General features: G+C 43.2%; 1 pseudogene; it reads left to right on the top strand.

Moving 5' to 3' along the window:
* Positions 1 to 20406, top strand: part of LOC121157233 — a 46188-nt pseudogene extending 25782 nt beyond the window's left edge.
* Positions 20407 to 22196: the final 1790 nt, after the last annotated feature.

Below are 22196 nucleotides of genomic sequence, written 5' to 3'. Positions count from 1 at the left end.
TTGGTCTGGACTCACTTATTCACCATTCATTTAGTAAATGTGAACTGAATGTTTATGTCAAGCCATGTTCTTGATGTTGGCAATTCCATTCTGACTAAAGTTGACAAGCATGGATCTCTTGAACAGGCAGGCAGAAACATATGATGAAGCTTACGGTGGTAACTGCTCTGTCCCTTTAGATTGGAGACAGCAGGATAAAGACCATGATCCTCAATGTCAAGGACAGGAAAGAAAGGAGAAAACTATGGTCCTCATGACAGAGAAAGGCTGGTTTTCTGAAGATAAGAAGGACAGACTTGAAGCACCCAGAAATTGATCTTAGGTACCCAGTCCTCAACCAAAGAAAGCAACAAAGTATGCTTTAAAAATGATTGTTGCTCTTCTTTTTCCTGAAATCCTGAAAGAATCACTTTTCTTGATTTCATTCCTTCTTAAACGTGGAAGTCTATAATGGATCTTTAAAAAAAAAAAGTGGAGCCCATGCTAGAAGTTAAAACAAAAGAGATCAAAGCATCTTCAAAGTACTTCTATTCGAACACAGCTTTTCACATTGATGAAATGCACTGGTATGCACTGCCGATGGAACTGACACGCTTTGAGTGGGTTTCTGCATCCCCCACAAGAAAAAGGGGCTGAATATGACCTTCATAGGTGTCTGATTTAATTCAAAACGTACCCTGTAAATTAACTGCAAACACTGGATTTAGGCTCACACACAATGGATAGATAGGAGTAGTACGGAGGAGGGAACCCCCAGTAACAAGAAGTGGCTACAAGAGAAGCCTTTATATAATCAGTCTATTTTCTCTGGAAGAGGAAAATCCCAGGGAAATTTAAGGTGAACAATTTCCTTGCATTTATTTTGACAAGTACCTTCTTTTAATGGCAAATTACCCTGCATTTTCATTACAGTATCACCAGAAGGCCTCATTTAAAAATAACCTTAAGTGAGTATAGGTGATATACTGTTGCATTAGTTCTCCAAGCCTCTTGCTTTCATTATTAATGAGTTTGGTTATCCGGACACCACTGCAATTAGGGGGTTCTGAATATGAATTATGGTGTGACAGCTGGATGCAGTTGGGAGTCTTCAAAGGTAGACATCAAGTGTGGCAGTCTGACGAGCTCTGAGATAGTTGAGCACTTGCAGGTGTTGGACTCACTGTTCTGCTTTCTGGCCACCTGCCCTGGTCAGCTGTGATGGTTTCAGAGGCAGCAAGAATAGAAAACACAGTAACCATTAACTCTTCATTTTAACATTAAAGCCAGAATTCCACTGGTACCTCTGACTTCCGCTATTCCCATAAATTTTGTATGCATTTATTCTCGTGCATTAAATTATCTTCTGTTTGAAATACCTACAATGATTTCTCTTTCCTTCTCTGAATCCAGCTAATACGGCATCGATGGCAAAACTGTGAGGATTACTGCATGATGCAGATATGGGTTGTCTCCCAAAGGTATGTTGAAAACTTTGTCAACAATTATGCTGACAAAGAAAGGAAATGGGCACAAGAAGTAAGGAATGCTGGATGTGGCTCAATAATTGTGACAAATATACAAACATGAGATGTTAGTAATAGAGGAAGTAGAGTTGGGGTGTTTAGGCTGTATTTATTGTCTCATCGTTTTTGTTCTGAAAATTAAAAGGGGACAAGCCCGCATAGGTGCCAAGGATCCCAACCTCTGGCTTTCTGCTGAGATGCTACCCTCTTACTCCAACACAATCTCTCCCTGTGTGACTTCATCTACTGTTAGGCCCAATCAGAGACCAAACAAATGGGCCACTCCTATCCTACCCAATCTTGGACTCTGACCTTCCAAAATAATGGACTAAATCTCTTTTCTTTATACAATTGCCTGCGTCGATGTTTCAATGCATAGCACAAGATAACAGACTAATATGATGGTAAACAGGTCTCATGGAGCCACAACTAGAAACACATTCTCAGAATTTACATGCAGAAGGGAAATGAATGGATTTACAATTTCAAGTCAAACAGAAGATGCTAAAGCAAGCATTCATTAGTTGCTACTCTGTGACCTCAACTAATTTGTTCAATTCCTTTTATGAAATGTATTTTCAACAATCTAATTGTTTCAAAGTTCTTTTGCTTATTGATTTTTCAGATGACTGGATGTTACGGGAGACATCTGGGCAGGATGCAGCAAAGCAGAGCCTGTTTCATCGGGTACTGTGCTACTTAGCTTTCCATCACCACCACAAAATATTGGACCCAATTAACTTTATAAGAAAGAAATTCCTTCGGGCTCATGGGTTTTTGGGTTCATGATCTAAGATCAGGCAGGCCACACTGGTTTTGCTTTTGATGCTGACATTCTTGTCCCAAAGTGACACAAAGATAGTAAGTACATGTACCCATGTCCATGACTATGTGATGTTTTTAAAAGTCACCAGGACTTCATCATGGGGTCTCCATTCTAATAATACAATCCAATACCATTACCTCCATAAGCTCCACACCTCAACACTAAAAATGAACTAAGCTCTGAGCCTCTTAGCAAAACTTTTAACACATGGGCCTCTGGGGGATCTTCAATATTCTAACCATAAGCAGTTACCTTCATCACAGAGCAAGTAATACACATCTCTGAAGCTGCCATCACACTTGTTTACCATTCCTCTGATCTAGCCCTCGACTTGTCAGGAAAGCAGTTACTGGCTCAACAGACAGTTGTTTGAACAATCAGCAAGAAAGTCTTTGAAAATCAATAGATGCATTCAAAGTATCTGGGACTTCATACTGATGCTCCAGGGGGGAGGGTGTGAAAAGAAAAACGGACCGTGACCACCAGATGAAATCTCATGCAACCACGAAGCCAACTGGATTTCTGAGAAGGCCTAAGGGGAAGTTCGGCTGTCTCAGGAACATTGATAGAGCATTTATCAACATCTAAAACTGTCTATGCTGTTAGTCCTAAGTAAAGACAGATCTTATTGGAATTTAAGCTGCCCTATCCATTCCTTGGATACTAGATGCCTTTTTTCTAGTAGAAGGTATTTTCTGTTTTGCTTATGATTACACAGTCTTGCCAACTTGTGCTATCATTTGTGACTCTTTGAGAAACACTCCCTGAGTCTCAGTTCCTGTTCACGTGGGCTGACTGGCCTAGCATGGGTTATCTTTGCCCAAGAACCACTCCTAGAAAACTAGAACATTCCCTCAATTGAACCATCATGTTTGGTTCAGACAATTGAACCATCATGTTTGGTTCAGACATGATCGGAAGACTTAGACCCATTTGGAAAATGAAACTTTGTTGATTTTAATAAAATGAAGGCTGTAAACTTATAATTAACTATATATAGCCCAACTTCCATATGAAGAAAGTTTATCTAAGAGTGAAAAAAAAAAACATGAAAAGAGTATCAACAAAGAAAACCAAAGAGATGGAAAGAGTCTCACAGAGACTCCTTTAAATGCTTCAAGTTGTGGACCTCGCCATACCTGAAATTAGAACTACCCCCTTGGATTTAGTTATAAGGGCCAGTGAATGACTTTTTTTTGTACTTTTATTATTATTATTATCATTTTATGATACAGTTCAGAAGGCTTTTCCTTACCCCCTCCTTAAGGCCCCTCCCTCATAACTAAGTTCTCCTGTATTATTACTCTAGTATAGTTCTTCATAAACAGTCATATGCCCTTCACTGCGGGCATGGACAATGGCAGACAGTCCAACATTCTATTGTCCAGATATAGCTAACAGTTTCATTGGGAGTCTATCTTTGATCTAGAAGTAGAGATGCATACTGCATTGTGTCCTCACATCTGTATAGCATAGTTTCCATTATACAGTTACTATACATCCCCTTAAATGAAAAGCCACAATACAAAATCAACAATGGGAAGAAAAATAGAAATTTACAATGCCATGAAGTTAAACAACATGCCACTGGACATGGTAGTTTCCATTACACAGTTTCTATACATCCCCTTAAATGAAAAACCACAAAACAAAATCAACAACAGGAAGAAGAAATTGAAAAGGCCAAGAAGCTAAGTAACATGCTACTGAATGACTAATGTGTCGCTGAAGAAACAAAAAAGGAAATCAAGAACCTTCTTGAAGAAAATGAAGCTACTGTATGATCTAGGAGTCACTAAAGAATTTAGTAAGAAAGAAAGTGTTTTGAAAAGATGAAACTAACAAAAAAAAATCCATGAGATACAGTTTCCACTGATCTTTGTTGGTGAGATATGTCTTCTGTAAACACAAATGCATGGGTTTTGTTTTTTTAATCAAGTCTACTAATCTATGACATTTGATTGATGAGTTTAAACCATTCATTCAGGGTTAATATGAATAGGTGGTAGGTTGGTCCTGTCATTTTAGCAATGGGTTGTTCATTGATTTAGTCTTCTTTGTTATTCTACTGTTATTATGTTTTTTACATTTGCCTTTGGTTTTGTTGGGTGCTATACCTCTTCTTTTCAAGAGAACATCTTTAAGTATCTTTTGCTGGGCAGGTTTGGAAGAGGCAAATTCTTTTAACTTTTCTTTATTCTGGAAGAATTTTATTTCATTTTCAAAGACGAAAGAAAGCTTTGTGGGGTATGTTATCCTGGGCTGACAATTTTTTGCTTTTAGAATCTGCACTATGTCACTCCATTCTCTTCTGACCTGTAGAATCTCCTGTGAGAGGCCAGAGGTGAATTTAATTGGCATTTTTTTATATGTCAGTTGATTTTTTTTCACGTGCACATTTGAGGATCTTTTCCTTATGTTCAATTGAAGAGAGCTTGATTATCATGTGTCTTGGTGAATATTGCTTTTGGTCAACCCTGTTGGTAGTTCTGTGCCCCTCCTGGATGTTGGTTCCCAATTCTTTCTCCAGATTAGGGAAATTTTCCCTTGTTGTTTAATTAAATGCATTTTTAATACCAGCTTCCTTTTCTGCACCTTCTAGGACTTCCATAATTCTTATATTTGACCTTTTAATAGTGTCTTTCAATTCTTGAATACTGTTTTTAGCTTGACCCAGCTCTGCTTCCAGCTTTTTGTTTGTTCCCCCTTGGTGACAGCAAATATCTTCCAATTCTGAGATTCTTTCTTCTGCTTCATTCATTCTGTTTTGGAGACTCTCCACTGTACTTTTAATTTGCTCCACTGTATTCTTCATCTCTGATATGTCAGCTTTCACTTGATTCATTTCCTTTGTGACATGTCCCTTAAATTTCTTAAATTCCTGCTTTGCGTGCTTCTCGTTGTTGGTAAGAAGTTTTATAGCAAGTGTTTTGAAGTCTTTATCCCCCATTTTCTCAATGTCTTCCTCACTTAACTCTGATGTTGGCAAATGGCTTTGCTCCTTTACAGAGGAGTCTTCAGTAATATTCTTTGTGCCTTTGTCTCTTCTTTTGCTCTTGGTCATTGTACTTTTGGTTATCAGATTCTTCTCCTTGGGGCAGGATTTTTAAGCTGTATCACCAACAGGTCCACAATCCTATTTTATTTATTGTGATTGGCACACGGCTCTTTGTTTGTAGTCACTTGTGCCACTCCCTCCAGCAAGTTCCAGGTCTGGGTTCTTATGTTAGATTTCCACTATAGTCTCCGTAGCCCCAGCTCCTGGCTTACCACTCTCCACCTCCTGTGATAGCATGCTGAGACTGCACCGTTGTCTGTATACCTTTTTCCAACTTCCTGTTAGAGCAGTTCCCAGGATTAAGGAGACACCAGGCATACTATATAACTAGATTGTTGGTGGTGCAGATCTTGCTGGAACCTGTTGGTCATTAGGTCTGAAGGTCACACAGGCCTATTTTGACATGTATGATGGATGCCAAAGTTGGTATTATTTTCCCTGTGGGACCAGTGCAATGCACTGAGCTCAGTGAGTTTGCTCCCAGCTCAGCACATGTGCAGCTCACTATTGTCCCTGCAGTCTTAAAGTTCTTCTACACTGTATAAAATGGCACCTGATGTGCCACTACTAGAGCTTTTGATCTGCTGGCCATCAGGTCTGAGGGCTACTTGGACCTATCTTGGGTGGAACCTGTAGGATGCCACATTGTTGAAGTTCACTGAGCCACAAATGAGTTCACTCCCAGCTCAGAGTATGTGCAGTACTGTCTATAGAGCCTTTGCCTATGGCTCTAGGGGGCAGGCTGGGCTGTGAAATCCACCCTGTTCTCATACCACCCATCTGGAACCTGCTGTGCAGGATCCTGGTCAAATCAAACAGACCAGCCAGACAGGCAGTTCTTTGTCTGGGTTCACCTCCTGAGCTGCAGTAAACACTCTTTCCCACTTTGGTGCTGGTGGAGTTTAGGCTGGTGGTGCAGTTCAGATCACCACTCGTTGAATGGTGCTGGGATATCTGATCCCTGCAGCACCACATCATAGTGTCTGCTTCTTTCCTGTGTCTGGCATTCTCCAGGTGCCCCTCTACTGTCGTTCTGTCTTCTCCTATTTCCTGGAATGTGTCTTCTCTGCTTCACACTGGCTAATGTTTCTCCATCTGTTTAAACGTGTCCTTACCCTGTTCTGCCATCTTGCTTCTCCCAGTGAATGGCTTTTAAAGTTTAAGTCAATTTACTGAGTATCTATGACTTCCTTTCCAAAGCATCCTAGCTCGAGTTCCAACCATACTTTGTCAACATCATCAAAAAGCTAAGCACAGATGCTTTCTCCTTTTCTCTTTGTCTACAGCCTTGTAGAATTCATCTGATTCCAAATCTCATTACTCACATTTGCTCATCACACATTTATGAAGCTCCCACTATATACCAGGCATTCTTCAGAAAAGGAGTTTTAGTAAAGGAATAAGGCACAGGACTCGTTCCTCCAGAGCACAGTGTCATATGACTTTCCCAAAGTGCATGTAATGATCATGAGCTGGCCATTTGCTTTTTGACAAAATTTCAGCATTCAAACACAGAAAAAAGGATTCAGCTCTCAATTTCAAAATGTTAATTCATACCCATAACTTTGCTTTTTAGAATTTTGAATTTTAATTTAGGATCCTAAATTATTTTTCTCAAAAATTTTTGGTCTTTAATGTGATGATTATAACTTCACCTTACAAAATATACTTAACCTCCTCTCTGAGACTTGCTTTAATCACCTTTAAAATAAGGGGTAGAATGCATTGGTTAACTGACAGCATCTCAAATTTCACACAATTCATTCATCCATGGTGACCCCATTCTCTCTCTCACAATTTCCTTCTGTGCCCTGTTTTCAGCTTTCACAACACTGACCTCTGTAACTCCCGCCCCACTCCCAAGACTCAAGAGCACTACTCAGAATTGAGGGAGACCACTCTAAAACGTGTATAATCCACCCTCTTTGCAGCAGCCAAGCTAAGCTTTTCAACTGATGCATCCAATCAAATCTCACACCTCCCTCCCACATGAAGATCTAGGGCATCCTGTCGCCCTTGGCAAAGAAATCCACTTTATATAACCCTCTTCTTCCCGTTCTCCTCTCCCTTGTCCACTGTCCTCCAGCCACCTGTCTTTTTGCTCCCTCATGAATCTGCAGTCTTGCTCCTTCTCTAAGCCTTTACTGTTGAAATTCCCTCTGACCAGAATAGCTTCTTCCACAGCTTGGCAAGGTTTAGCACCCCATTCCACACAAGTCATCCATTCAAAGAGATTTCCTGACACTTTATTCCCAATCTAAAATAACACCCAGCTCTCCCTCTTCTTCCTGATTTTGTCCCTAGCTCTCAGCACTCACTGAAATTATGTCCTAACAGTAGTATGTTATATAATTAACATTTAATAGAATTTAATGTAAATTACATTAGCATAGACATTAGCAAACACGAGAGGCTTGGTTGGTTTTGTGGAATGACTAATTCTCTTTGAATTCCTATAATAGCCATCTGTTTGGCTCTGAGGCATATATATCTTTAACCCAAATTGTTCATAATATCCTGTTTTAAGTATCTTTTGCTCTAATGCATAGATAGCTTTTCCATATAAGTGGATTTTAAGAAAAGTATATATCCCAAAGCAGACAACCTTTCTTTTATGAATTCTCACAGGTTGTCATTAGCTAGTAGAATTGTAATAATAGTCTCAGAAAAGATCATACACTCCATTGCTATAAACAGGATTTTTTTACATTATTAGGAAGATTCAAATGGGACATAGTATAATTGTCTAGTTTTATCACTTCATCACTTATCTTTAATATCATTGACATTGTTGAGAGGGATGCATGCCCATGTGGGCCTTGGATCGGGATGGGAGGGCTGAGGCCTGGAAGAAGGTGGGCAGGACAATTTTCCAGTTATTTTCTTTTTATTCTCCTGGCCTGCTGGGGGCTGGAGGGAAGGGAAGAGATGGCTCCTGGCTATCAACTTATAACAGCACTAGGGCATCATCTGCTGATGACTTAGTGATCCTGATGTGAGGAAGAATGATCCAAGGGTGTTATTTGAGTGGTTCTGATACTTTAGGACACTGTCAGCTTCACTGCACAGGGTTTGGAAAATCTTTCCAGGGTCTACTGGCGGACCAGGCCCACCTCATGTGTACCCACAACCCAAACAATTTTGCAAAGTTTGGCCAGGAGAACTGTCCTACTTGTTCTGCTTTCCATCCTCTGATGAGGCACTCATCATCCTCTGCTAACCTAGATGAGCGGGCTGTCATGTGCCCTGTGTGCATCTGGGCATGCTGTCCACCACACAGCAACTCAGGCTTCAGCAACTGAGGAGGCCCAGTCCTGGTACATGTACTCTACATATCTTGTGATTTTACTGTGGCCAGGGTTTGAGTCAGGCAAACTAGTTGGGGAGTCCCCTAAGAAATCTTGCCTGAGACCTGGCACAATAACTCAGTGCAAATCCTTGCCTTCTATACACCGGAATCCCAAATGAGCACTGGTTTGTGTCCCAGCTGCTCTATTTCTCAACTAGCTCTCTACTTGAGTGCTGGGAAAGCAGTAGAGGATGGTCCAAAGCCTTGGAACCCTGTACCCATATGGGAAACATGGAAGAAACTTCTGACTCCTGGCTTTGGATCAACTCAGCTCTGGCTGAGTGGATGGAAGATCTTTCTGTCTCTCCTTCTTTCTGTAAATCTGCCTTTCCAATAAAAATAAATAATCTTTAAAAAAAAGAAAAGAAAGAAAGCTAGCTCTCTTGGAATGATCTCAGACTTGACTTGTGTGTGCTAGCTAGTGTAGGGTTAGGTTTGATCCATTACCTGTACCAGATAACACACATACTAGTGGATTCAGCTGCCTGGTCAGTCCTGCCCCCGGTTCCATCTCTAATACAAACTAGTCGGTGCTGTGGCCTAGAATAGTCCAGCCCAGCCCACCACAGACCCAAGTCTTCATGCACACCAGCAGGTACTACAACCTAGTCAAAACAACCCCCAACAATCTCCACCAGGCCCACCCTCAGCCAGTTTTTGTGTTTGCTGGCATGTGATGCAGCCTAGCCTGGTCCATCCCATTTCCCATCTTGCTCTCCTGCACACCCATGGTTGCTGTGGATTAGCACACACCGACCTACCCATACATCCAGTCCACACATAAGCCAACAGGTGCTGCTTCCTCACCAGTGGCAGATGTAACCCAGCAGGGGAGTGCACACAGTTCCCTCACCAGGCCCACTCCCAGCCCTGGATTCTGTGCTTACCAGGTGTTACTACACACTAACCAAACATAACTTGCACCCAATCCCAACAATTGCCATCTGGTGCTTCAGCCTAGCACAACTGGCCCATATCCATTTGGACTCTCTCCCACTAGTGGGTTTGGCAGCCTAGTCCAGCCTGGCCTACCCCCAGATTCAGCCCAAATTCTGACTGATGGGTGCTGTAGTCCTGCCCAGACTGGCCCACCTCCAATCCCAGCTCTCATGCCCACCAGTGGAAGCAACAGCCCAGCAGGGGAGTCTACCAGGTTCCCTCACCAGGCTCACTCCCATACCCAGGTGTGCCAAGCAGCAATGCTTCAGAATGGTTGTAGTAACACTGTTACAAACCTCCCCAATAGTCAGAATTCACATGTCTAGCAAGACAGAAGGGATTCAATGAATTATTTTGGAATTCATACAATGGATTACTGGAAAGAAAAGTAAAGGTGAATGATTTTCAGTTGCATACAACAACATTGATAGATCCTACAGAAATCCTGTTGGGAGAAAGGAACCAGGAAACGAACACCAAAGAATACATACTAAGTGACTGATTCTGTATGCGAAGAGAAGTTTTATCTTTAGCAGAACCTCACAAAAAAGAACTCATCTGATGCTAAGTTATCACACATACTGAATTTGTCAAGAGAAAATGGTTTGATTTTTCAGGATCTCTAGTTAGGTATGCCTCAAAATCTCAGTTTCACTCCTTCACACACATGCACACACACACACACACACACACACACACACACACACACACACACACACACACATACATGCACACACACACTTGCGCACAGAGAAATCTACATTATCTTTTATTTCCATTTTCTGTGAACTTGTTAAAGTCTCCCTCACATATATATCAAGAAGTCCAATGACTTCTTTTCCTTTTGCAGCTCAAGTCATAACAAGGCTGAACAAGGTAGTTGCCAAAAATATTTTCACAGGTCTGAAATCATGTAAGAATAAAAATGGTCATGAAAAGATACCAAGCCCATCTCAGGGGAAGCTGTAGATCCAGAGTCCCACCTTTACCTGGCCACACATCTTATCCACATAGAAGATGTTTCTGAAGAGAAAGAAATGCTTTTGTCAGCCTCACAGGATCAGGATGACAAAAGTTAGAATCTAAATCCTCTTGCTCTGACCTTAGTTTGAGCTGTTGGGTCTTTCAGATAATATAAATCCTTAAATTGAATTAAGGTGACTTCAAAGAGCTGGTCTCCAGACACAGGACAAAACAAACAAATTCCTCTCTAGAGGCTTTACGGTAGACTAAATTAACTTTTCTCTTTTTGCAACAGGATGTCTTAGATAAAATGAAATTAGGTAAACATAGCAGAAAGCATCAAAATAACAACTAAAACAGCATCAAAAATTTTATTTTAAAAATGCATTTATTTTAGTTACAAAGAAAGAGAGAGAGAGAGAGAGAGAGATCTTCCATCTGCTGTAGTTCTTTCCCAATGGCACAGCAGCAGGGCCTGGGCTGGAATGTAAGAGGCTACATTCCCATCTGGATCTCCTATGTGGACGACAGAAGCCCAAATACGTGGGCCACCTCCCACTGCTTTCTGAGGTGCACTGACAGGCAGTGGGATCAGAATTGAACTGGTGCATATATGGGATGCCAATATCCTAGACTACAGCTTAACCTGAAACACCACAACATTGGTCCAGCATCAAAAATTTTAAATAATCAAAAAAGGATACTATTTCCTTATTTATTAGTGTAAGAAGAAGAATTCAGAATCACTTTATGTGATAACAGATCAAATTTTGATGAAAATCAGTATTTTAAAATTAACAATGCTAAACACAATTACAGCTCAACACTGAAAAACACATTTTCCAAAGAAAAAGCTAATAGAGGATTGTAATACATTAGAGCTGAAGAGAGGATGTGTGAACTGGTGCAAAATAATCCAAGTCAAACAGGAAAAGATGAAATGATAATTTACATTCATTTCACCAAGAGACAAACTGTTGCTCCAGAGCAAATTCCTGCACATCTCCGCACATTATCTAGCACTGCCTCCACCAACATTATCATCAGAAAAACCCTTAATCTACCTAAGTGGCACATGCCCAAACTCTTGGGCTTTCTTCCACTGCTTTTCCTAGGCTGTTAGCAGAGAGCTAGACTAGAAGCAGAGTAGTTGGGCAAAAACTGACAGGCGATGGCTTTACCAGCTATGCCTGAATATCAGCACCAAGAACCTGATTTCCAATACCAGGTTGTTCAGACTGCAGATACACATATCCAAAGTTGAGGAAAAGAAACTAATTCTCTCATTCAGGAACAGTTGCTTCCCTTTTAGGGACTTTTTTATGGAGAAACCCTGGTGGTCTAGTCTGAAGATACATGTCATTTTATACGTAATTGGATGGATTTTTAACATGGGACTCTAGCCTTCAAAAATTTTTTTTTAATTTATTTTATCAGAAAGGTAGATTTACAAGAGAGAAGGAGAGACAGAGAAAGATCATTCATCTGCCAGGTCATTCCCCAATAGCTGCGGCCGATCTGAAGCTAAGACTTGAGAGCTTCTTCTGGGTCTCCCACATGGGTGCTGGGTCCCAAAGATTTGGGCCAACCTCTACCGCCTTCCTAGGGCACAAGTAGGGAGCAGGATGGAAAGTGGAGCATCTGGAACATGAACCAACACCCATATGGAACCCCAATACTTGCAATGTTTGGATTAGTCAATTGAGCCATCGCACTGGGTTCTATTTTTTAAATTATTTTTATCTTATTTTAAAGGCAGAGCAAAAGATGGAGATCTTCTGTCTTATCACTCTCCAAATGTCTGCAATAACCTAGGCTGGACTAGAATGAAGCCAGGAGCCAAGAATTCAGTATTGGTCTCCCACACAGGTTGCAAGCACCCAGTAACTTCTGATCATGTGCTGTCTCCCGCTAGCACGCAGTTGGACCTGGAGCAGCCAGGACTTGAACCAGGCACTTTGATACCGTATGTGGGTATCCCAGCTGTGATTTTAAGCGCTATGCCACACAGCTATTCTTTTAATTATTCTTATCACCCTACTTACTTCATCTTTAGAGAGAATATATTCAACGTCTCATACTTCAGTGGGCAAAGATGTGAATCATGGAATCAGAAGTGTGTTGGAGTTCTACTTTTGTGACTTTTCTTTCCAAAGACAGTTCGAGGTTGAGAGGTTTGAAAATGTAAGTTCATTTTTTCTTTGTCTAGGAGGTTTCAGATCTGATTCTAGGTGATTCTGAGTTATTAACATTGCTTCTCTCTCTCTCTCTCTCTCTCTCTCTCTCCTTGCCTCCCATCTCAATTACTCAATTAACTGTGGTACCTTGGATTCACCAAAAGATGGGTACCTTAGTCATGCAAATCTGTTTTTCCCTTTGTTTCCCTTCCTTTCTTTTTTCCTTTTCTTTCTCTCTCTCACTCCTCTCCTTATTCCTTCCTGCTTTTTACTTTCTGTCTCTCTCTCTCTCTCTCTCTCTCTCTCTCTCTCTTTCTTTGGCTTCTCACTTTCTTGATCTTTAGTAGGCAAGTAGGAAAAGCAGTTTTTTTAGTTCCTAAAAAGTAACATAAAAACTGGGCCCGCCGCGATAGCGTGGTGGTTAAAGTCCTTGCCTTGAACATGCTAGGATCCCACATGGGCACCAGTTCTAATCCCAGCAGCCCCACTTCCCATCCAGGTTCCTGCCTGTGGCCTGGCAGGGCAATGGAGACATGCCCAAACACTTTGGACCCTGCACCCGCGTGGGAGACCTGGAAGAAGCTCCAGGCCCCTGGCTTCTGATCGGCTTAGCACCGACCATTGTGGCCACTTGGGGAGTGAACCATCAGTGTCGCTGTCCCGCAGCAATGGACTTGGTGCACGGAGCCGATAATTCAAAAGCCAAAGTTTACTAGGGGCCTCAGACTTTACACACTGAGAGTCCTATGGGGTAGGGGAGGAAGTATTGAGCTTATCAACAAACTCATCAACTGTTATCGCACTCTAGATTGGAATCGCTTTTGTTTTGTATATTACACCAGGTGTTCTCATTTACATGCTGTTTACTAGACCCGTACTGAACTATCTCCCAACAGGTATACAAAAGGTAGCCATTTGGTTGTTTTCACGCAAATATTGTCCAATGAACTGCAATCCTGTGCTTGCTGACCTTCCAGGGTCACAATGTCTTCCTACACATCAGAAGGAAGATCTTCCTCTCTGTCTCTCCTCCTCTCTGTATATCTGACTTTGCAATAAAAATAATAAAAGAAAATGTAACATGAAAACTAATACTTGAGGTATCATCTGTTCCAGGGAGAAAAATGAATCAATGGTGTTAGGAGGTAAACATCAAAAAGTAGAGGGGAGACATCACTAACTGGAGACCACGTGTCCAGTCTAAAGAAATCTGCATGCAGAAAAAATTTTAAAAGACCTTGTCAAGCTCCTGGCTGCTGATTTCAACCTGGCACAGCTCTAGGGAAGTGAACCAGAGGATGAAAGATGTCTCTGTCTCTCTAAATCTGACTTTCAAATAAATGAGCCGAAGGGAGGGAGGAACAGAGGGAGGTAAGGAAGGAAGGAAGCAAGCAAGGAAGGAATCTTCATGAGGTGTGCTAGCTTTGAGTTCATGATTGTTAACTCCACCAGTAATTAAGTTAAGGCCTACATAAAACCACCTGCAATTGTGAGGCGTGGTATTTCCACCTATAAAAAGGGAGCAGACCAAGTGATTTTACTGTCAGTTCTAAAGATCATCTTCAATTCTAAAACCCCACTTCTAAAATGCACTATCCCATTTTTGGGGCCTGGCACAGTAGCCAAGTGGCTAAAGTCCTTGTCTTGCATGCACCAGGATCCCATATGGGTGCTGGTTCTAATCCTAGCAGCCCTGATGTCCATCCAGCTCCCTGCTTGTGGCCTGGAAAAGCAGTGCAGGATTTCTAAAAGCTTTGGGACCCTGTACCCACATGGGAGACCCAGAAGAGGCTCCAGGCTCCTGTTTTCAGATTGGCTCATTTCTGGCTGTTGCAGCCACTTGGAGACTGAATCAAAAGACTGAAGATCTTCCTCTCTATCTCTCCTCTTCTCTGTATATCTGACTTTCCAAAATAAATAAATAAATAAATGAATATTTTTAAAAAGATAAAATGCACTCTCCCATTTGTAACCAAGGTAGTGATTACACAAATATTTACTTCAAGATTAGTATTTCAGATGAACATATATGTTTTATAAAACTTTCCAAATCAGTAATGTTTGACAATGTGTTGAAAGCAAAAATCCTATCAGCGGAAGCCAGTCTAGTACCATCCTGGAATTCAGAAAAGTACGTGTGAAAATTGAATGTCAGAGGCACGAAGCCCAGAGCAGACTGAAGCTTGTAAAACTCCTGAGGTTTCGAAGCATTTCAGTGATGAGACAGAAGCGAAGAAAGCAGAGTGAATGGAAACTAGCAGGGCAAATAAAACTGTTACAGGCTCATCTAAGTCTCTGCAAGGGCCTTGGAGGAAACTGAAACCCAAAGGTTGCCAAATAACAGCGACCTCCCCTCTGAGCCAAACGTGGCGGTGAACACCCATTGACTGTGGAGCCTAGAAAACACGTTTTGTTCCTGGTTTACAACAAGGAGCATCTTAACATTCTCAGCGACTTGATGTGGAACTTTTATCTTCACATTTAGTTGTTTGTTGTTGCTGTTTGTGTTGGGCCACAGCACTATAGAGTTAACTGAGGTATGGTTGTTCACACAGAGTTTGCAAACTAGAAGTTTTTATGTTCTTCAAAATGAATTCCAAGTAGTTGGCTCCTACTGAGTGCCATGACTTTGTTAAAAAAAAAAAAAAAATCCTTATTTTGTTGTTTTTTAAAATGGTTTATTTATTTTTATTAGAAAGGCAGATCAGATTACACAGAGAAAGAAAGACAGAGAAAGATCCCCTGTCCCCTGTTCCAAGCAGCCACAACAGCCAGAGCAGAGTTGATCCGAAGCCAACAGCCAGTAGCCTCTTCCAGGTTTCCCACACAGACACAAGGCTTTGGGCCATCCTCTATTGCTTTCCCAGGCCACCAGCAGGGAGCTGGATGGGAAGTGGAGCAGCCAGGACACACACTGCCTGCCACATAGGATCCTGGCACAAGCAAGGCAAGGATTTAGCTGCTAGGCCATTGTGCCAGGCCCTCTTTTTGTTTTTATTCACTTTCTAGAATGCTCCAGAAAGCTCTCGGCACTCTTGTACTAGTTTTACTTTCTCTTTCCCCATCTTTATCTGGCCAGCTCCTTCTTGTTCAGGAGGGCTCTAACAGAATTTCAGAGATGTTTCCCATGACCTCCCAGGACAAAAAAATTCTCTCCACCCCCAAGTCATGATCTACCTCATTTTTCTTTTTTTTTTTTTTAAGATTTATTTTTATTTTTATTGGAAAGGCAGATATACAGAGAGGAGAGACAGAGAGGAAGATCTTCCGTCCGATGATTCACTCCCCAAGTGAGCACAACGGCCGGTGCTATGCCAATCCAAAGGCAGGAGCCTCTTCCAGGTCTCCCGCGCAGGTACAGGGTCCCAAAGCTTTAGGCCATCCTTGACTGCCTTCCCGGGCCACAAGCAGGGAGCTGGAAGGGAAGCGGGGCTGCTGGGATTAGAACTGGCGCCCATATGGGATCCCAGGCGTGCAAGGCAAGGACCTTAACCACTTGCGCCACCGCACCGGGCCCTATCTCATTTTTCAAAGTAATATTCTTCCAGTCAGTGTTTTAAGGATCTGTCATTGTTGTCTTCTTAATTTTGCTTTGTTTTCCTTCTCCCAACATAAAGAAACCTCTATGAAAATAGAAGTTCTGCTGCCTCATCCACTAAGTGTCTAGGTCAGCTCCTGGCACACAGTATCTGCACATTAAATATCCTAATATTTATTCTTATTTACAAACAAATAAACAATATGAAAGAAATGCAAAAAAAAAGGCATTCCAAATGATTTTTAAGGTTTTGTTTGGTCTTAAGATTTATATGGTCCTAAATATTATCTAAAAGATAAAACTTCTGAAAGTTGGAAGGTAAAGAAAGGAGAGATGAATCCTGTTTACACTGCTTCCCTGCCATCGACTGGGGCTGCACACAGACTCACAGAAGTTGTCCTCAGTGGGACCAAGAAGGATTTTTCGAGGCAGAGATCAAGCAAAGGCATGAAGGGATAAGAGTGCATAAAGAATTACCAGACAAAATGGTCCCCAACTAGAGAACATCATGCTCAGTGAAATGAGCCAATCCCAAAAGGACAAATATCATATGTTCTCTCTGATATAAGACAATCTTCGTGCAAAATACAAGATCAACAGGTAGGTAAGCATGTATATGCATATATTCATCTGGAGGAACTGTGTAAGGGAGACTGTCACGCTGAGAAGAGAAGACACATTGCGGTTAAGCACCTCTACTCCTGGGTACATTCCCAATGAAACTGTTAAATACATCATGACAAAGGGATGCTGGACTCTCAATCATTGTCTATTTCTACAGTGTCATGATACACTCAAATATCAGAATGATGGACTTCTAGCTGTTGCCGAAGAACTATACTATTGTTATAATATAGGGGGAAACCACTGGGGCGGGGAAGGGCAGTTGGGGAGAATGGAAGAGGAACTCCCAGAGCCTATGGAGTTATAGCATGAAAAATAAGAATGAAACAAAAAGATTTAGTGGGAATACGTTACTAGAATACTAAATGAATGGAACAGGAAGAGAAGTTTATATAATGTTCACAAAAGGTTTGGAGATTTGTCTAGAAGTGACAGGGATTAGGTAGGTAAAACAACCTCCTCCCTTTGAAAACAATTAAACTTACAGAGTCAGGATCATTTCTATGTGTGTGAGAATCAATGAAGATTTGAAACTGTGGCCCAAATTCTATGTGTGTATATGTGTGAGAGAGAGAGAGAGAGAAAGGAAAAAGAATGATTTTTCTGGACTTCTGCCTGAGAAATAGAACTTATAGCTCTCATCAAATAGCAATATAAAATAAATACAATTAAATGATAAATTAAAATATAAACAAAGAGATGGCAGGTCTAAAGTACAAACATTAAAGATTTAAAATAAAAAGATCTAGCAGAAGAAATGTTCCCTGCTAAAGACAGTAGCCCAATAATCAGCACAAATTCCAACACAACATTTCTATTTTTTAGAAATATCCAATTTTACATGTCATATTCAGATAAATTCAAACTTTCCAGATAATAGTAGGACAATGTAGGTTGTTGATAATGCAGGAAATGTTTAGATCAGTGCATCAGACCCATAATTTTCTAAGGCCAAGACAGACAGACATATTCAGATCCTAACAAGCTAAGAAGACTACAAATCATGCTAGGGTATGTTCTATGAGGGCCCTGCCATTACTGTATGGCAACTTGCCGTCATTACATGGTGAGTTGATGCCAAGCGATTTCACCTACACCCCTGGAAGTGAACAGTCAATTCTCTGGTCATTTCTGAGTCAGCTCTCCAGTGGCATAATTGCCAACATGGCTGAAATGTTAAACATTAGAGTTAATCCACCTGCTCTGTGTTACAAAAATACTACCACAGTGGGGGTAGGAACAGCCCCCAAGTAAAGAAGCATAAGATATTACCAGTGAGGGGGAAGAAAGAAGAATTAAAATGAGATGGTGACCAGCAGGAAAATTGGATGCAAGTCAGGTCAATGGTCATTTCTTCATGACGTTCATCTGGGGGAGAAAGCCGAGGTCAGACAGGGATACTGGCAAGGGACGACAATAGGCAGAGGAGTCAGATGGCCTCGTTCTTCTAGAAGCTATGCATATCCATTTGAAGTGGAGGAAGTTAGATTGCAGGAATTGGCTCCAATTCCTAGGAAGAATATGCAGGAGCCAGGAGGCTGAGAGATGCCTGCCATCTGGAGAAACGGGGAAAGGAGAATTGGAAGTCATGCAGACTGGGGCAGGCAAGTGGAAAAATTAGAGAGGTTATCTGGCAGAGAAAGCTGGGTGGAGTCAGATCCCCTAGGATGTTTCCATGCAACTTGCCCAGTCTTCACAGACAGCAACACTAGCAATAAGGGGAAATAAGCTCATTTCCACATCCCGATGAATGTATATTTTAAACTGACATTTAGGGAAGTTGTCTTTTAATATGTAAATGTGTTTTACATGAGCTCCAGTTTTAAAAATCTCCAAAATCTTCAACAGTTAATTCTATGAAGGGGTTTTGTTGTTATTGTTGCTGTTCATTTTTTGGTTAGGGACAAGAAATTTATTTATTTATTTATTTATTTATTTATTTATTTATTTATTTATTGGAAAGTCAGCTCTCCAGAGAGAAGGAGAAACAGAGAGAAAGATTCTGTGTCTGCTGGTTCACTCCCTGAGTGGCCACAACAGCCAAAGCCAATTCAAAGCCAGGACCCGGGAGCCTTCTCCAGGTCTCCCATGCGGGTGCAGGGTCCCAAGGGTTTGGGCAAGTCTCCATTGCCCTGCCAGGGCCCAGCAGGGAGGTGGATGAGGAGTGGAGCAGCCAGGACACAGACCAGTGCTCATATAGGATCCTGGCGCATGCAAGGTGAGGGCTTCAGCCACCAGGCTACCGTGCTGGACCCCAGGGACAAGAAATTACACCAAATTTCTCCAGATACAAATTTCTTATTGGAGAAGAGCAATGCACTGGAAGTCATTAAAACTCTAGGGAAAGTTAAAGTTAGTCGTGATTGCAGGTACAAGCTCTTGACTGAGATTACGTGATATCAGGTCCCAGCTACACTGTCACCCATGTGACCTTGGGGCAGTTCATTAACTGTCAACCTCAGGAACAATAAGCATCAAAGAGTTAAAATAAAAGAGTTAAATCAAAGAGTTAAAATAAAATAAGACGGCCTGGTATATTTTGGGGGCACAAGTGCACAACGGAATCACCCACTCAGTAACAGGCTAAGGAAACTCCTGAAGCAGCTGAAGCTTGCAGAGCTTCTAGAAACAAAGGGTAGACACAACTAAGGAGAACAGAATGACTAAGTGCAGTTGTAGTATCTGAAGACGAAGTTGTGTTTGTGTCTATACTCGTCCAGCTGGAAGGGAACGGAGGTTATTCCTGCATTAAGCATTGCCCATCACCAGTGTGGATATCCCATCCTTGCTCTGACGCAGCTCCCCTAAAGATCCCGTGTGTGTTTGGAGAATCCGCAGTCTGAAATGATGCAAATCAACCTGACTGGTTGTTGGAATGGAAAATGCTAGAGAAGTTAGGGGAAAACTGTGGCTCCTGCTGCTAATCGCACAAGAAAACATGACTGGAATGCCCTCTGCTTTCCTAGAACTGAGGAAAGAATGAAACCGAGACAGACAGAACAACAATAAAAACCCATGGCCCGTATGCAGAAGCAAGATGAGAACAAGGACAAAAAGGATAAGGAAGAAAAAGAAAGCGGCTGAGGGCAGAAAGGGGTGTTCTTGCAACTACAGATGTGCCGTCCCATCAGGAGACAGAGAAAGCACAGTCGTGGCCGTTCGCCTCACCACAGAACCAAGAGCCGGAGTCCTTCTCCAGCTCCAGAAAAGAAGGAAGGGATGCCAGAGCTCTCAGCCTTTCGTGCAGTCACAGGCCCCCACAGCACAAGAGGCCACTTGTAACAGGAACATCGTGAAAGGTCCAAAGCCTGAAGCAGAACCCGAAGATCCATTTCTGGAAAATACTTTCCAAAAGGAACAGCAGAAGACCAGTGTGAGATCTTGGTTACACACCACGTCAAACTCTGGAACAAGGTGTCGCACTTGAAAAGGATGGCAGTGCCATAATCCTGAAAGGGAAACTTACCAAGAAGGCGGCCATCTCTTCGCAGAACTCCCCCCAAGACGAATGCCTCCTCCAGCAGGACACGGGAGCCAGGCATCGGCTTCCGGAGAGTCGCTCGCCATCCTCTTCATCTTCGCTGCCTCAGGAGACCCCAAAGAGGACATCCCGGCGACACCAAACCCTCGTAGGTTTATCTCCTTTGGCAAGTGCACCAAGGCCAGGGCACAGGCCACGTCCACAAAAATTCATCAGCCCCCAACATCTCCCTGCCCCCCTGGCAGTGCAGGCATTCCAGAAAACACTGTGTCTTTGTATATCCAGGGAGCACTGCGGGGATAAAGCATAAAGGTGCTGAGAAAATACAGTACCCTTCGCCAGCCCCGAAACGTGCAACACTGGAACTGTCTGAAATGGAAGTAGATATAGGTGGCAAAATGACCGCGGCAGATTCCACGCGGCTCAGACACCAGGATAGTCACAGAAGCAGCAGTCTGCGTCCGACTCGGGCTCCTCTTCCTCCCTCCAGAAGATGAGAGATCCCATGTGAAGTCAGCTGAGGGGCCCAAACAGCCCCGTTTCCAGAGGGCCTTTCCCTCAGCACGAAAGTGCCAGAAAGAGACTTTGCGGTGTACAGCCCCGGAAGGCGCAGGGCTCCCCAGCTCCTCCTGGCCGAGCTGCGCCACGACCCGGAGGGAGGGCTCCTTCCGCCACGCCGGCGCTCGGAAGGAGGTTCCCCCACAAGAAGGACGCCTTCTCCTCTGGCCCCTCCGAAATGACAGGCATCCTCCGGCAAAGTGGTGAGTCGCTCCAACCAACAAGCTCCTGGTCACCGAGAGATGGTCGCCTTCCCTGTGACCCAAGCCTAGGAAGGGGCGCTCCGCCTGGGAAGCTCATGCTTGGGCCCAGAGCTCCAGACCTCCAGCCCTCTGCTCACAGGGTCGTCCTCACCCCAAATCTCCAGATAGCCCCTTGGACTCCGGAGGCTAAAACAGCATAGGTTGCCTGGGCAAGGCCGTGGCCTCCACGAGGGGCTCCTTCTCGCCAGCTCGGTCTGCAGCTCTGAGCCAGCAGCTGGGAACCCCCCCTCCCCCCCCCACCAGCTGCTCAGCAGCCCCCCACCAGCTGCTCAGCAGCCATACCAGGCCAGAAAAGCTACAAAAGAGACCCAGAAGGAGGCAGGAAGCACAAGGACAAGAAACGTGGAAAGGATTAGAAGCACACACACATGAACGAAGAGGCTGGACCTGCAGCTGCGGCCACGAACACACACATGCGCACACGCACGCACACACACACACACACACGAAGGCTGGGCCTCCAGCTGAGGCCACAAACACACACACACACACACACACACATGCACACACACGAAGGCTGGGCCTGCAGCTGAGGCCACGAACTCACACACACACACACACACACACACACACACAGGAAGGCTAGGCCTGCAGCTGCAACCACGAACACACACATGCGCACACACGAAGGCTGGGCCTGCAGCTGAGGCCACGAACACACACACACACATACACACACGAAGGCTGGGCCTGCAGCTGCGACCACGAACTCACATACACACACACACACACACACACACACACACACACACACACACGAAGGCTGGGCCTGCAGCTTAGGCCACGAACACACACACGAAGTCTGGGCCTGCAGCTGCGACCGTGAACACACACACACATACACACACACGAAGGCTGGGCCTGCAGCTGCGACCGTGAACACACACACACACACACACACACGAAGGCTGGGCC

The sequence above is a fragment of the Ochotona curzoniae genome, unplaced genomic scaffold (genome assembly GCF_017591425.1).
Source record: "Ochotona curzoniae isolate NIBS_2020 unplaced genomic scaffold, NIBS_Ocur_1.0 contig_3520, whole genome shotgun sequence".
In the NCBI taxonomy this organism is placed as follows: Eukaryota; Metazoa; Chordata; class Mammalia; order Lagomorpha; family Ochotonidae; genus Ochotona; species Ochotona curzoniae.
The sequence above is the reverse complement of the archived record's forward strand: the minus strand, read 5'-3'. Positions and strand labels throughout refer to the sequence as shown.